The sequence below is a fragment of the Lytechinus variegatus genome, chromosome 17 (assembly GCF_018143015.1).
Source record: "Lytechinus variegatus isolate NC3 chromosome 17, Lvar_3.0, whole genome shotgun sequence".
Taxonomy (NCBI): Eukaryota; Metazoa; Echinodermata; class Echinoidea; order Temnopleuroida; family Toxopneustidae; genus Lytechinus; species Lytechinus variegatus.
In genome coordinates, this window is record NC_054756.1 from 15339301 (window position 1) to 15351389 (window position 12089).

Below are 12089 nucleotides of genomic sequence, written 5' to 3' on the forward strand. Positions count from 1 at the left end.
ACATAGAGGACCACACCAGTTCTTTTACACCAGTGTTAAATTGGTGGTGTTAGTTTTACACCTATAGGTGTTATTACAACACCTTTGGTTGTTACATTTACACTCTTTGGTGTTATGTTCAATCTATAGGGTGTAATTTTAACACCTCAGGGTGTGGTCCTCTATTAACACCAATTGGTGTCAGTTTTAACACCACAGTTTTTACAGTGTGATATAACCACAATGCGATATTCTTGGATTCTAGATGCTATCAAAAACGAGATCAAGGCAAAATTACGTCATGTACGCTATATTATGACATGTCAATTATATCGGAATACTTACAAATGGACGTGGTTTGATTTTAACTTCAACCCTTTCCTAAAGATTAGACAGCAATATAGCAATGATTTGGTGAACACCCTAACCAATCCCGCCTGTAATCAGAACCCGTCCGAATTCGATATCCCCAGGTATGTCGAATCATGGACCTACAGCATGGTCGAATAAAACAATCTTGCAAATCAAATCATTTCTCAAAAGATCGGCATTGGCAAATCTGAACAAGAATCACGTTTACTACGCCTTGCAAAACAGACCGATTATAATCTAAAATGCTGTTATTGCAAATTTCAACGTACAGACGGATATGGATGGGTGATCAATAAAAAGAAAAACCAAGGTATTCAAAATGAAAATTGTTTGATAAAAGATGTTCATCGTAATATTCAGATATAAACGCGAATTGTTTGTCGATCTGTTCTATACAAAAAAATACCTCTCAGTCTCGACAAACAATTTTAGATTAAAGGACCCCACTGTCCTTTGACTGTTCTTTCCATTTTTCAACAGTCATGTCTCTTTCACGGTTTTATAGTGAAGCAATAGAGTGAAAAGAGGTCAACGGTTGGTTGATATAACCATAGAGCTATGATATGAACAATGTGTGAATTGAATTTGCCTTATCCATTTTAAAATGCGACGAAAATGTATCGTCAGTCTAATACATACATCAATTGAGAGCGTTTCCTAGAAGTGTGACTGTTTTTTTTAGCAGGCATTACAGTCCAATAAGAGAAGAGAATATGAAGAAGAAGACGAAGAGAAAGAAGAACAACAGCAAAAACAAAAAGAAGAAGAAGAACAACAACAACAAACAGAAGAAGAAGAATAAGGAGGAGGAGAAGAAGAAGAAGAAAAAAAAAGAAGGAGGAGGAGGAGGAGAAGAACAACAACAACAACAAGAAAAAGAAGGAGGAGGAGAAGAAGAAGAAAAATAATAAGAAGAGTGAGAATGAGGTGAAGAAGGAGAAGAAAAACAACAACAACAAGAAAAAGAAGAAGAAAAAGAAGAATAAGAAGAAGTAGGAGGAGAAGAAGGAGAAGGAGCAGAAGAAGAAGAAGAAAAAGAAGAAGTAATAGTAGGAGGAGAAGCAAAAGAAGAAGAAAGCAGAGGAGATGAATGTCTTTGCGAATGAAACTATAATCTCAATTCTGAATAGTGATATTATCATGACAGGTGGCGGTATACCAGAGAACCTGTAAAAAAAATATAGTGAACTTGGCTGGCTGGCTGGCTGTGTACTATTGCATATTATCCATATGCAAACATGAGTTAATCAATTTATTCTGTATTTCTTTGATATGCATATAGTTTTCACCAAGTCGACATCAGACGCCCGCATGAATTCAAGTCTGTAAAATTTACAGCGACACACTTTTCTTTCTTTTTTTATCTTCATTTACCTCTTGTTAAAAAGTCTTCTGATTAAAAACAAACAAAAAAGGAAAATCAGTATTGACAATGTTTGTTAATAAGTTGTCTTGCTTCTCTACAAGTACCTCATCACTACAGGCTCGAAGTTTGAAAGGTCTTTCCCCTTCCTTCCATTCGTGTCTGTTCGTGTGATCAATGAAAATTTCTCTACTTGGATGGCATGAAGTGCTAAACAACAAATAATAGTAGGCGGCAAGTAGTAAGAATTCCAAAAATTTTCTGTAGAATCTGATTTTTTGTGCTATTTCTCCTATTTTTAGGGTGCTGAATACGAATCTGCTTGTTGCCAAATTTATAAATGCCGTCTTCGACCGTTGCCATGGCAACCGATTAATTTCTCAAAAATAACATGTATTCCCATGTAATTGGTAGATAAACATGATATTAATTAGCCAAGAGATTGAATTCGAGGTTCCGATTTAATACAAATAAAATTCAGAAATATTTAAGATCATCAAAATAGTTCCAATTAGCCTGTTGCCATGGTAACGGCTCATTTTTCCTCCAGAAAAGTAAAAAAAATTATTTAAAAGTTGTATAATCTGTTTTTTGTTTCATTTTCCCTGCGATTAGGGTGTTAAAAATAGGGAGTGATTTTGCTAAATGTATAAATACATTTTCATTCCGTTGCCATGGTAACCAAATAATACCTAATTTGGTAAAAAAAGATAATGGCAGGAAAGACAATAAAAGCTACTAAATCTACATGTGTTGGGGTTTTTCCAATCATTTAGAACAAAAACTACATAAGTGTTATGCATGAGATTATTGGAATGATAGGAATTGATGTTGCCTTGACAATGCTTGAATTTAAAAATATATATCAATGTTGCAAATGGCCCGTTGCCATGGTAACATCTTATTTTTCTCAGAAAAGTACAAATTTTGATAAAATCATGTAGAGTCACTTTTTATCCTTTAATTTCCACTAAGTTTAGGTTGCTAAAAATTAATATGCTTGTTGGTAATTATGTAAGTACCATCTCAGACCATTGCCATGGCAACCAAATACTAACTTATTTGGTAAAAAATAACCTGTTGAAAAAAAGGTAATGGTGGATGTACAGTAAAAACGAACTAATCTACATGCGAAAGGCTTGACCCATTAATTTAATTTTTAAAGCAAAATTCCGGTAAGTATTCTGCATCAATTAATTAGAATGATAAAATGGATATTTCCTTAGCAACGCTTGATTTTATTGATAAATATCAATGATGCAAATGGCCTATTGTCATGGTAACGGCTCCATTTACACCAGAAAATAACAAATTTTAATAAAGATATGTCCGATTATTCTTTCATTTCCGCCATAGTATACATGTAGGTTGCTAGACATTGATATGCTTGTTGCTTTGATAGTGGTTAATCAATTTAATTTCATATGATAAATATCAATGTTGCAAATTGCCTGATGTCGATGTAAACATCACTCCTCGCAAAGTTCCCTCCTGCAGACATATCAACCTGAATAAAGTAAATTGTGAGCAGTTTTCCATAGATCTGGATACATATCTTCAGAACCTCCCTGCACTCCCTACTCATTACGACACATTTTTAGAGCTGCTGAAGAAATCATCAAGGAAGAATAATCCACAGGGATGCCATGCAAGCTATACTCAGGGCCAGCAGAAACACCAGATTCGGATCTTTGGGAATGACTCTACAAAGTCCCAATCTACATGTAGGTCCCAAGTTACCGCCGGCCAAGTGGCCAGCCAGCTTCTAGTGAACAGCCAAGGTAACCTGCGAAGTTCCATCCTCAAAGTTTGGGAATAGCCTGCCAAGAGTCATCTGAATTCAAAAGAACTTTCAGCATGAACAACTTGTGCAATGCTATCAAAGCAATGAAGATCAGCAAGGCAGCTGGATTGGACGATGTCCTCGATCTGTGAACAGATGAAACATCTTAGACCTGTTGCACTCCAACGGCGGCTTGACATCCTAAACTACTGTCTTGAGTGAAAGCACAATGCCAAACTTATGGAGGAAATCAAGGGTAGTTGCCTTACTCAAGCCAGGCAAAACACCAGCCAGCCCAAAGAGCTACAGGCCAATATCTCTGCTTTGTCATACAAGATCTTTGAAAGGCTCCTCCACCACATTGCTCCCTTGGTGGATGAGCTCCTTATTCCACAACAAGCAGGATTTAGGCCTGGAAAGTCTTGTTCTGGTTAACTGCTGAATCTGACACAGTACATTGAAGATTGCTTCGAGGAAGGGTTGATAAAAAGAGCAGCCTTTGTTGACCTCATTGGAGCTTATGACACAATCATTGAATACTCACAAGGAAAGTCTTTGAGATGACCATGGACCTATCCATGGCCTGACAGACGATTCAGAACATGCTCTCAAATCAACAGTTTTGTGAATCTCAGTGGTTCCAGTAGCAGATGGCTGGCACACAAAAGGTCTCCCACAAGGAAGCATCATCGTCCTACTCTTTATCATCTACAAAAATGACCAACCAATCCAAATAATGAGAGCTACCTGTCCGCTGATTACATTGGCATTACTTCACACAAACAGTCCTTTGAAGAGATGAAAAAGCACTCAACGATGCTCTGGTAGGCCTGACTCCTTACTACGCTGCAAATCATCTCTGGGCAAATCTATAGAAAACCCATTGAGTCAGTGCTTTCCACCTAAAAAACAGAGATGCAGACCAGTAACTAAGGGTCGGATGGTATAGAAATTGGTTGGAACACACCAGTAAGCCAATCTACCTTGACGTCACCCTAGACAGTTCCCTTACCTACAAAGAACATGTTGCCAAGACAAAGGCTAAAGTTGGAGCAAGGAACAGCATCCTGAAGAAGCTTTCGAACACAAAATGGGAACAGGTGCAAAACCATCCGTGCGACAGCTCCTGCTCTTTGCTACTTGACTGCTGAGTATGCAGTCCTTATCCGTTTTAGGTCATCACATGCTGCCACGTTTGTTACAGCCCTGAATGCTGCTTGCAGAGCAGTTACTGGTTGCGACAAAAACAAAAGCAGATGATCTCTAGCTACAGTGTGGTATTGCCCATCCACACATCAGAAGAGAGGTATCAGCATAGGTGGAAAAAACAAGCAAGAAGATAACCATCTTCATCCACTCTTTTAAGTATGAACCTGCCCAAAAAAGACTCAAATGAAGATGTAGCTTCCTTCACTTGACTGAATCCCTTGATGGCTCTGCTCATAATCAAAGGGTCACCCTATTGTCCAACTACCTACAGTCTGTGTTCAACGCTCAATCTCTCCAATGGACCTAGCGAATCGCTTCCCAGGTTCAAGTGTGGAATGTGTAGTGTAAAGATTTTTTTTGACCATTTGTTTGTGCTCTAATTAATTTCATAACGAAAAGTAGCCAGTATGCCAATTTTTCTAAGGGTTTGTGAAATTTGGGAGAATTCAGCTAGAGACAAATTTGAGAATATTTTGGGCAATTTGGCCTAGAAATCTGACAGAAATAATGATTTAGGGGTAAAGTTTTTAAAAACTTGACATGCGACAACTATTTGCTTAATTGAATTACCCCCGACTTCTAAATCCAAGGTGGCTGCCAATTTAAGGGTCACAAATGATTCCATTTTGATAGAGAGTTGTTCAAAATATTTATTTGGGGGTTTTAGAGTAAAGAAATCAAAATTGGGGCCCTGTTGTACAAAGAGTTGCGATTGATCTGATCAATCGCAACTATGAAAAGCCAGCAAAATAAGCATATGAAATGCATGCTTGTTCAAAAAGATTTCTAGATATGAATGTATATCTGTAAAGTCATCAATTTCTTAACAATTTTGTGTGATTTCCTTTGTTTACAAAGGACATTGTGCAAATTTTTCATAGAAAAAATTATGGCACTAATGAATTTCCATAGAGTTACCATTGATCGGATCAATAGTAACTTTTTGTACAACAGGGCCCAATTACATTTGACACACTGACATTGCCTTTAAAACGAATGGCGGTCGGTAGTAATTAAAAATGGGTAATGGGTTTGAATATGGCGTTCCTCAGGGTTTTGTATTGGGACCTATAGTTTTTTCTCTGTATTTATTACCACTTTGAGGCAGAATAATGTTGAATTTGATTTCTTTAGTTCCCAACTCTCCAACTAGTTTTCACAATGCTATTGTATTCAGGAAATTAATGTATCAATGATAAGAAATAAAGTTAAGCCTACTCTTGAATGAACAAAAAGTCCTAGACATAGACACTATTTACCTGCCCATGTTCATTTGTTCATTGGTAATTCTGAACCTGCTGAATCTGTTAGAATTGTAGGTGTTGAACTTAGTTCGTCATTAACGAGTAAGCAAGTAAATTCGCTTTGTAAAACCCAAAACTCCCATTTATACAAACATGGAGCTACCATGATACAATATAATGGCCGGAAAGATATTGACGTATGATGCTTGCCATCATGCTGTTCAATCACTGGGGTTCAGGCGCCTAGATATAGTCAAAACAGCACATTTAGAATCGAGCAGTCGGTATCATTACAACAGCCAGAAAGTATGATCATGTTTCCTTTGTTCAAAGAGCTTCACTTGCTACTGGTCAAAAACAGAATCATAGACAAATTGCTTTGTTTACTTGTCGATTAATAACTTGACACCACAATACATTTCATGCTGGTTTTTTTCCATACCCTTTTCTATCCCCAACTTGGGTAAACAGTGCAAAAGTTTCACTGGTCCCAGTATTCAAAATCAGTTCATGTCCTTCTGTACAATTATTTTTTGAATTTTATGTATAACACCCACTTAATATTGTAAGCACTTGAAGAGTAGAATTATTCATTTTTATAATAATGAATGAAATAATATAGCCTAGGATTTGTATAGTGCTACTATATTACCCTGGCTAAGCTAGTCTACCGCATCTGGTGTTCACAACTTCCTTCAAGTATCCATTTACCTCACCTGGGTTGCAGTACAATATGGATAATTTTCTTGCTTTTAAAAGGAAAACACACCCCGGCTGGGAATCGAACCCATGTCCCTCAGATTGAAAGAAAGAGGTCAAACCACTAGACGACGCCCCCACAATGTTAAGCTATATTGGAAAGTGCTTTGAGCATGTTTACATGAAGAACTTGCTATAAATGTTAAAATGTATTTATTTTAAAGGACAAGTCCACCCGAACACAAAATTAAGTTTAATAAAAAGAGAAAAATCCAACAAACACAACACTGAAAATTTCATCAAAATCGGATGTAAACATGAAAGTATATTTTATATTTTCGCTTAATTTCACAAAAAAACAGATACTGGCATTTTCTGGTCGGTATGCAAATGAGAAGACTGATGATGTCATCCACTCACTATGTCTTTTGCATTTCATTATGTGAAATATGAATTTTTCCTATTTTCTCCTCATTCTCATGTCTAATACAAAGTTTTATTCCTCCATGAACACATGTAATTAGCATTGTTTAATACTATATGGTTCAGTCAAGTTGGCCCTTATTGTCAAATCTGTATAAAATGAAATATTGTATAATTAAAACAATAAAAACAAAAGAAATAGTGAGGGACATCATCGAATGTCTGATTTGCGTATTACTGAGTTGTGCATATCACTGTTATGTGAAAAATAAGCAAAATTTAAAATGCCACAACTTTCTTCTTTTACATGAAATTTTCAGCATTATGCTAGTATGATTTTTCTTTATTTATTCAAATCAACATTTATCGGGGTTGGACTTGACCTTTAATAGAAAGCTGTTAAAGATAATAATTATAAGTTTATTTGGCAAATTGACATAATCCTGGCCTTCTATCAGATACAACTGACCTTTTGAGGATACAAGGTAAAATTCTTCCATGTTTTAATGTAGACTCAATGTGGGACTTTCATGAAAAACCCATTCATTTAATAATAGAATCCTGAGAAGTTTTTTTTACCTCAAAAGACCCTTAACCTTCACCTTGTGACATGATATATAATTAACTTGAAAATTAATAAACCTAAGTAAAGTTTTTGATGTTGATACCACAGTAAAGTCAAAGTTCGTTGACCAGAACTTAAACCTGAAACTCCTGCACAATGATCAGTGATAGTTGAATACCTATATGCACTCTCAAAGTTTTGCCTTATCAGAAACTTGATGAGATTCAATGATGATAATACAACATGGCCAAATCTTGGGATCGTAAAAGACCTAAGACCTTGATCATATGACTTGAAACTTGAACTTTATGATTAATGATAATGATTATGTCGATTGGACTTTATTATAAATTGAAAATGGCCGGAGGGAGTATTTTTACATTAACAAGCATATGGATGTTGAGCACCCTCTAACATTAGGGGAAATGAAACGAAAATCAGAAGTTTTTATCAACTTTGTATTTTTTGAGAAAAATCAGCTGTTACCATGGCAATGGGGGGGGGGGGGTTGCATTCATATTTATATTAAATGCAAGTCTTACCAAGGCAACAGTAATTATTTTCTTTCAAATGAACTCATGCAGACCACTTACCGTATGTTTTGTTCAATATTAAACGAATGGTTCAAAATTTACGCAAGTAGATTGTGATTTTTATGGTATTTTCCATTATTATCTCCCCATATTATTCGGTTGCCATGGCAATGGCTTAAGATGGCATTTATACATTTAGCAACAAGCATATATAGATATAGCATCTTGTTATTAGAGGAAATGAAAGAAAATTCAGATTCTGTAATATTTTCTATCAAATTGATACTTTTCTGAGAAAAATAAGCTGTTACCATGGCAACGGCCAATTTGAAATATTTCTATTTATCTTTAAATTCAAACATTGTCAAGGCAACATCAATTCCTATCATTCCAATTAAACTCCTGCAGAATACTTACTGTAGTTTTTGTTCTAAATGATTGGGAAAAAACCCAACGCATGTAGATTAGGTCGCTTTTATTGTATTTCTCGCCATTATCTTTTTTACCATATTATTCCTTTTTTACCAAATAAGGTATTATTTGGTTGCCATGGCAATGTAATGAGAGTGTATTTATACATTTAGCAAAAATCACTCCTATGTTTAACACCGTAAAACGCATGGAAAATGAAACAAAACAAAAAAACAGATTCTACAACTATAAATCAAATTTTTTACTTTTTTGGAAGAAAAATGAGCCGTTACCATGGCAACGGGCCAGTTGGAACTATTTTGATGATCTTAAATATTTCTTAATTCCATTTGTATTTAATCGGAACCTTGATTTCAATCTATTTGCTAATTTTTATCATGTTTATCTACCATTTACAGGGGTACACATGCTATTTTTGAGAAATTAATCCGTTGCCATGGCAACGGTCAAAGACGGCATTTATAAATTTGGCAACAAGCAGATTCATGTTCAGCACCCTCAAAATAGGGGAAATAGCACAAAAAATCAGATTCTACAGAAAATTGTTGGTAACCTTTAATATTATGACGAGGAGCTGTGTACTATAATATCTAAATTTATCATTAACCGGTTTTTCCGAAGATACAACGGTAATTCACCGGTCACAACTTGAAGAGACTCTAATGATACATTGTATATCGTTCCTGTGATAATTTTCATAGCTCTTTATTGTATAGAGTCAAGCTTTTTCTTAAGAGATGTACAGGCGGAATCATACATTTCACTTCCATAGTCTAAAACAGATAAAATAAGACCTTTGTATATCATCATCAAAATTTCATACCTATTACCCCAGGACGTAGCCGAAACGCAACGCAATAAATTCAATCTTTTTCTTACAATTATCAATAATCGCATAAATGTGGCTAGACCAAGTTACTTTCAAGTCTAACCACATACCAAGAAATTTGAACTGCTCACAATGAGGCAAAACATGCCCATTTATTTTAATATCTTTCGTATGTTTATTGGTAAAAACTAAAACTACAGACTTGGTGTGAGAAATATTTACTTTCCATCTCCAGTACTAGATTTCGATTTCATGGAGGGCTTCTTGTGCTTTTGGTGAACCAGATCTAAGTTTGAGCTAGTAAACCAAATCGCGATATCATCTGCATGACAGTTTTACTCCACTTTCTTTAATCTTCAAGTCATTTAACATGACAGATGATGGCGCTATAGCAGAGAACCTGTAAAAAAATTAGTGAACCTGGCTGACTGTGTACTATTAATAAAGTAATCGTGGGGAATCCCCGCCAATGATCTAAAACATTGAACATGACTGTTAAAACCTTTGACATCAAAATAAATGAATATTCATGTTCAATTTGGTCACAAGATCTTTTGCACGTGTAAAATTAATTTTATACCCAAATGCCATGTTAATTTTTTACATTACCTCCTCCCATTTGTCAGAAAAGTTTGTAAAAATGATATATTCACCGCTGTTGAGAATGGATGAACAGCAATTCAGTCACTGTAAAGATAAACGCATTTTTCAAAATGCTAACCATCATATTTTGTAGGATGAATATTTGTATTCTAAATATGAAAACTCGCAAGCGATTGTATTGGGTGTATTGCCTCTCCTTGTCGCAGTAGTACACGACACCTTCCATTGGCACCGGTGAGTGTCGGATACTAGTGGCTGGGGGCAGGGAGCGTTATTCCTTGTTTTATTTTTTTTATTAAAAAATCAAATTTTCCCTCCCCAAATGCTTATAATTATTGGTAATTAAAACATTTCATTTTTCATATGTTTATTAAAAATATTGCATATTATCCATACGCAAACATGAGTTAATCAATTTATTCTCTATTTCTTTGATATGCATAATTATACTGTAATAGTTTTCACCAAATCGACATCAGACGCCCGCATGAATTCAAGTCTGTAAAATTTACAGCGACACACTTTTCTTTCTTTTTTTATCTTCATTTACCCCTTGTTAAAAAAAGTCTTCTGATTAAAAACAAAAAAGAGGAAAATCAGTATTGACAATGTTTGTTAATAAGTTGTCTTGCTTCTCTACAAGTACCTCATCACTACAGGCTCGAAGTTTGAAAGGTCTTTCTCCTTCCTTCCATTCGTGTCTGTTCGTGTGATCAATGAAAATTTCTCTACTTGGATGGCATGAAGTGCTAAACAACAAATAATATCTAAATCTATCATTAACAGGTTTTTCCGAAGATACAACGGTAATTCACCGGTCACAACTTGAAGAGACTCTAATGATACATTGTATATCGTTCCTGTGATAATTTTCAAAGCTCTTTATTGTATAGAGTCAAGCTTTTTCTTAAGAGATGTACAGGCGGAATCATACATTTCACTTCCATAGTCTAAAACAGATAAAATAAGACCTTTGTATATCATCATCAAAATTTCATACCTATTACCCCAGGACGTAGCCGAAACGCAACGCAATAAATTCAATCTTTTTCTTACAATTATCAATAATCGCATAAATGTGGCTAGACCAAGTTACTTTCAAGTCTAACCATATACCAAGAAATTTGAACTGCTCACAATGAGGCAAAACATGCCCATTTATTTTAATATCTTTCGTATGTTTATTGGTAAAAACTAAAACTACAGACTTAGTGTGAGAAATATTTACTTTCCATCTCCAGCACTAGATTTCGATTTCATGGAGGGCTTCTTGTGCTTTTGGTGAACCAGATCTAAGTTTGAGCTAGTAAACCAAATCGCGATATCATCTGCATGACAGTTTTACTCCACTTTCTTTAATCTTCAAGTCATTTAACATGACAGATGATGGCGCTATAACAGAGAACCTGTAAAAAAATTAGTGAACCTGGCTGACTGACTGTGTACTATTAATAAAGTAATCGTGGGGAATCCCCGCCAATGATCTAAAACATTGAACATGACTGTTAAAACCTTTGACATCAAAATAAATGAATATTCATGTTCAATTTGGTCACAAGATCTTTTGCACGTGTAAAATTAATTTTATACCCAAATGCCATGTTAATTTTTTACATTACCTCCTCCCATTTGTCAGAAAAGTTTGTAAAAATGATATATTCACCGCTGTTGAGAATGGATGAACAGCAATTCAGTCACTGTAAAGATAAACGCATTTTTCAAAATGCTAACCATCATATTTTGTAGGATGAATATTTGTATTCTAAATATGAAAACTCGCAAGCGATTCTATTGGGTGTATTGCCTCTCCTTGTCGCAGTAGTACACGACACCTTCCATTGGCACCGGTGAGTGTCGGATACTAGTGGCTGGGGGCAGGGAGCGTTATTCCTTGTTTTATTTTTTTTATTAAAAAATCAAATTTTCCCTCCCCAAATGCTTATAATTATTGGTAATTAAAACATTTCATTTTTTATATGTTTATTAAAAATGTTGCATATTATCCATATGCAAACATGAGTTAATCAATTTATTCTGTATTTATTTCATATGCAT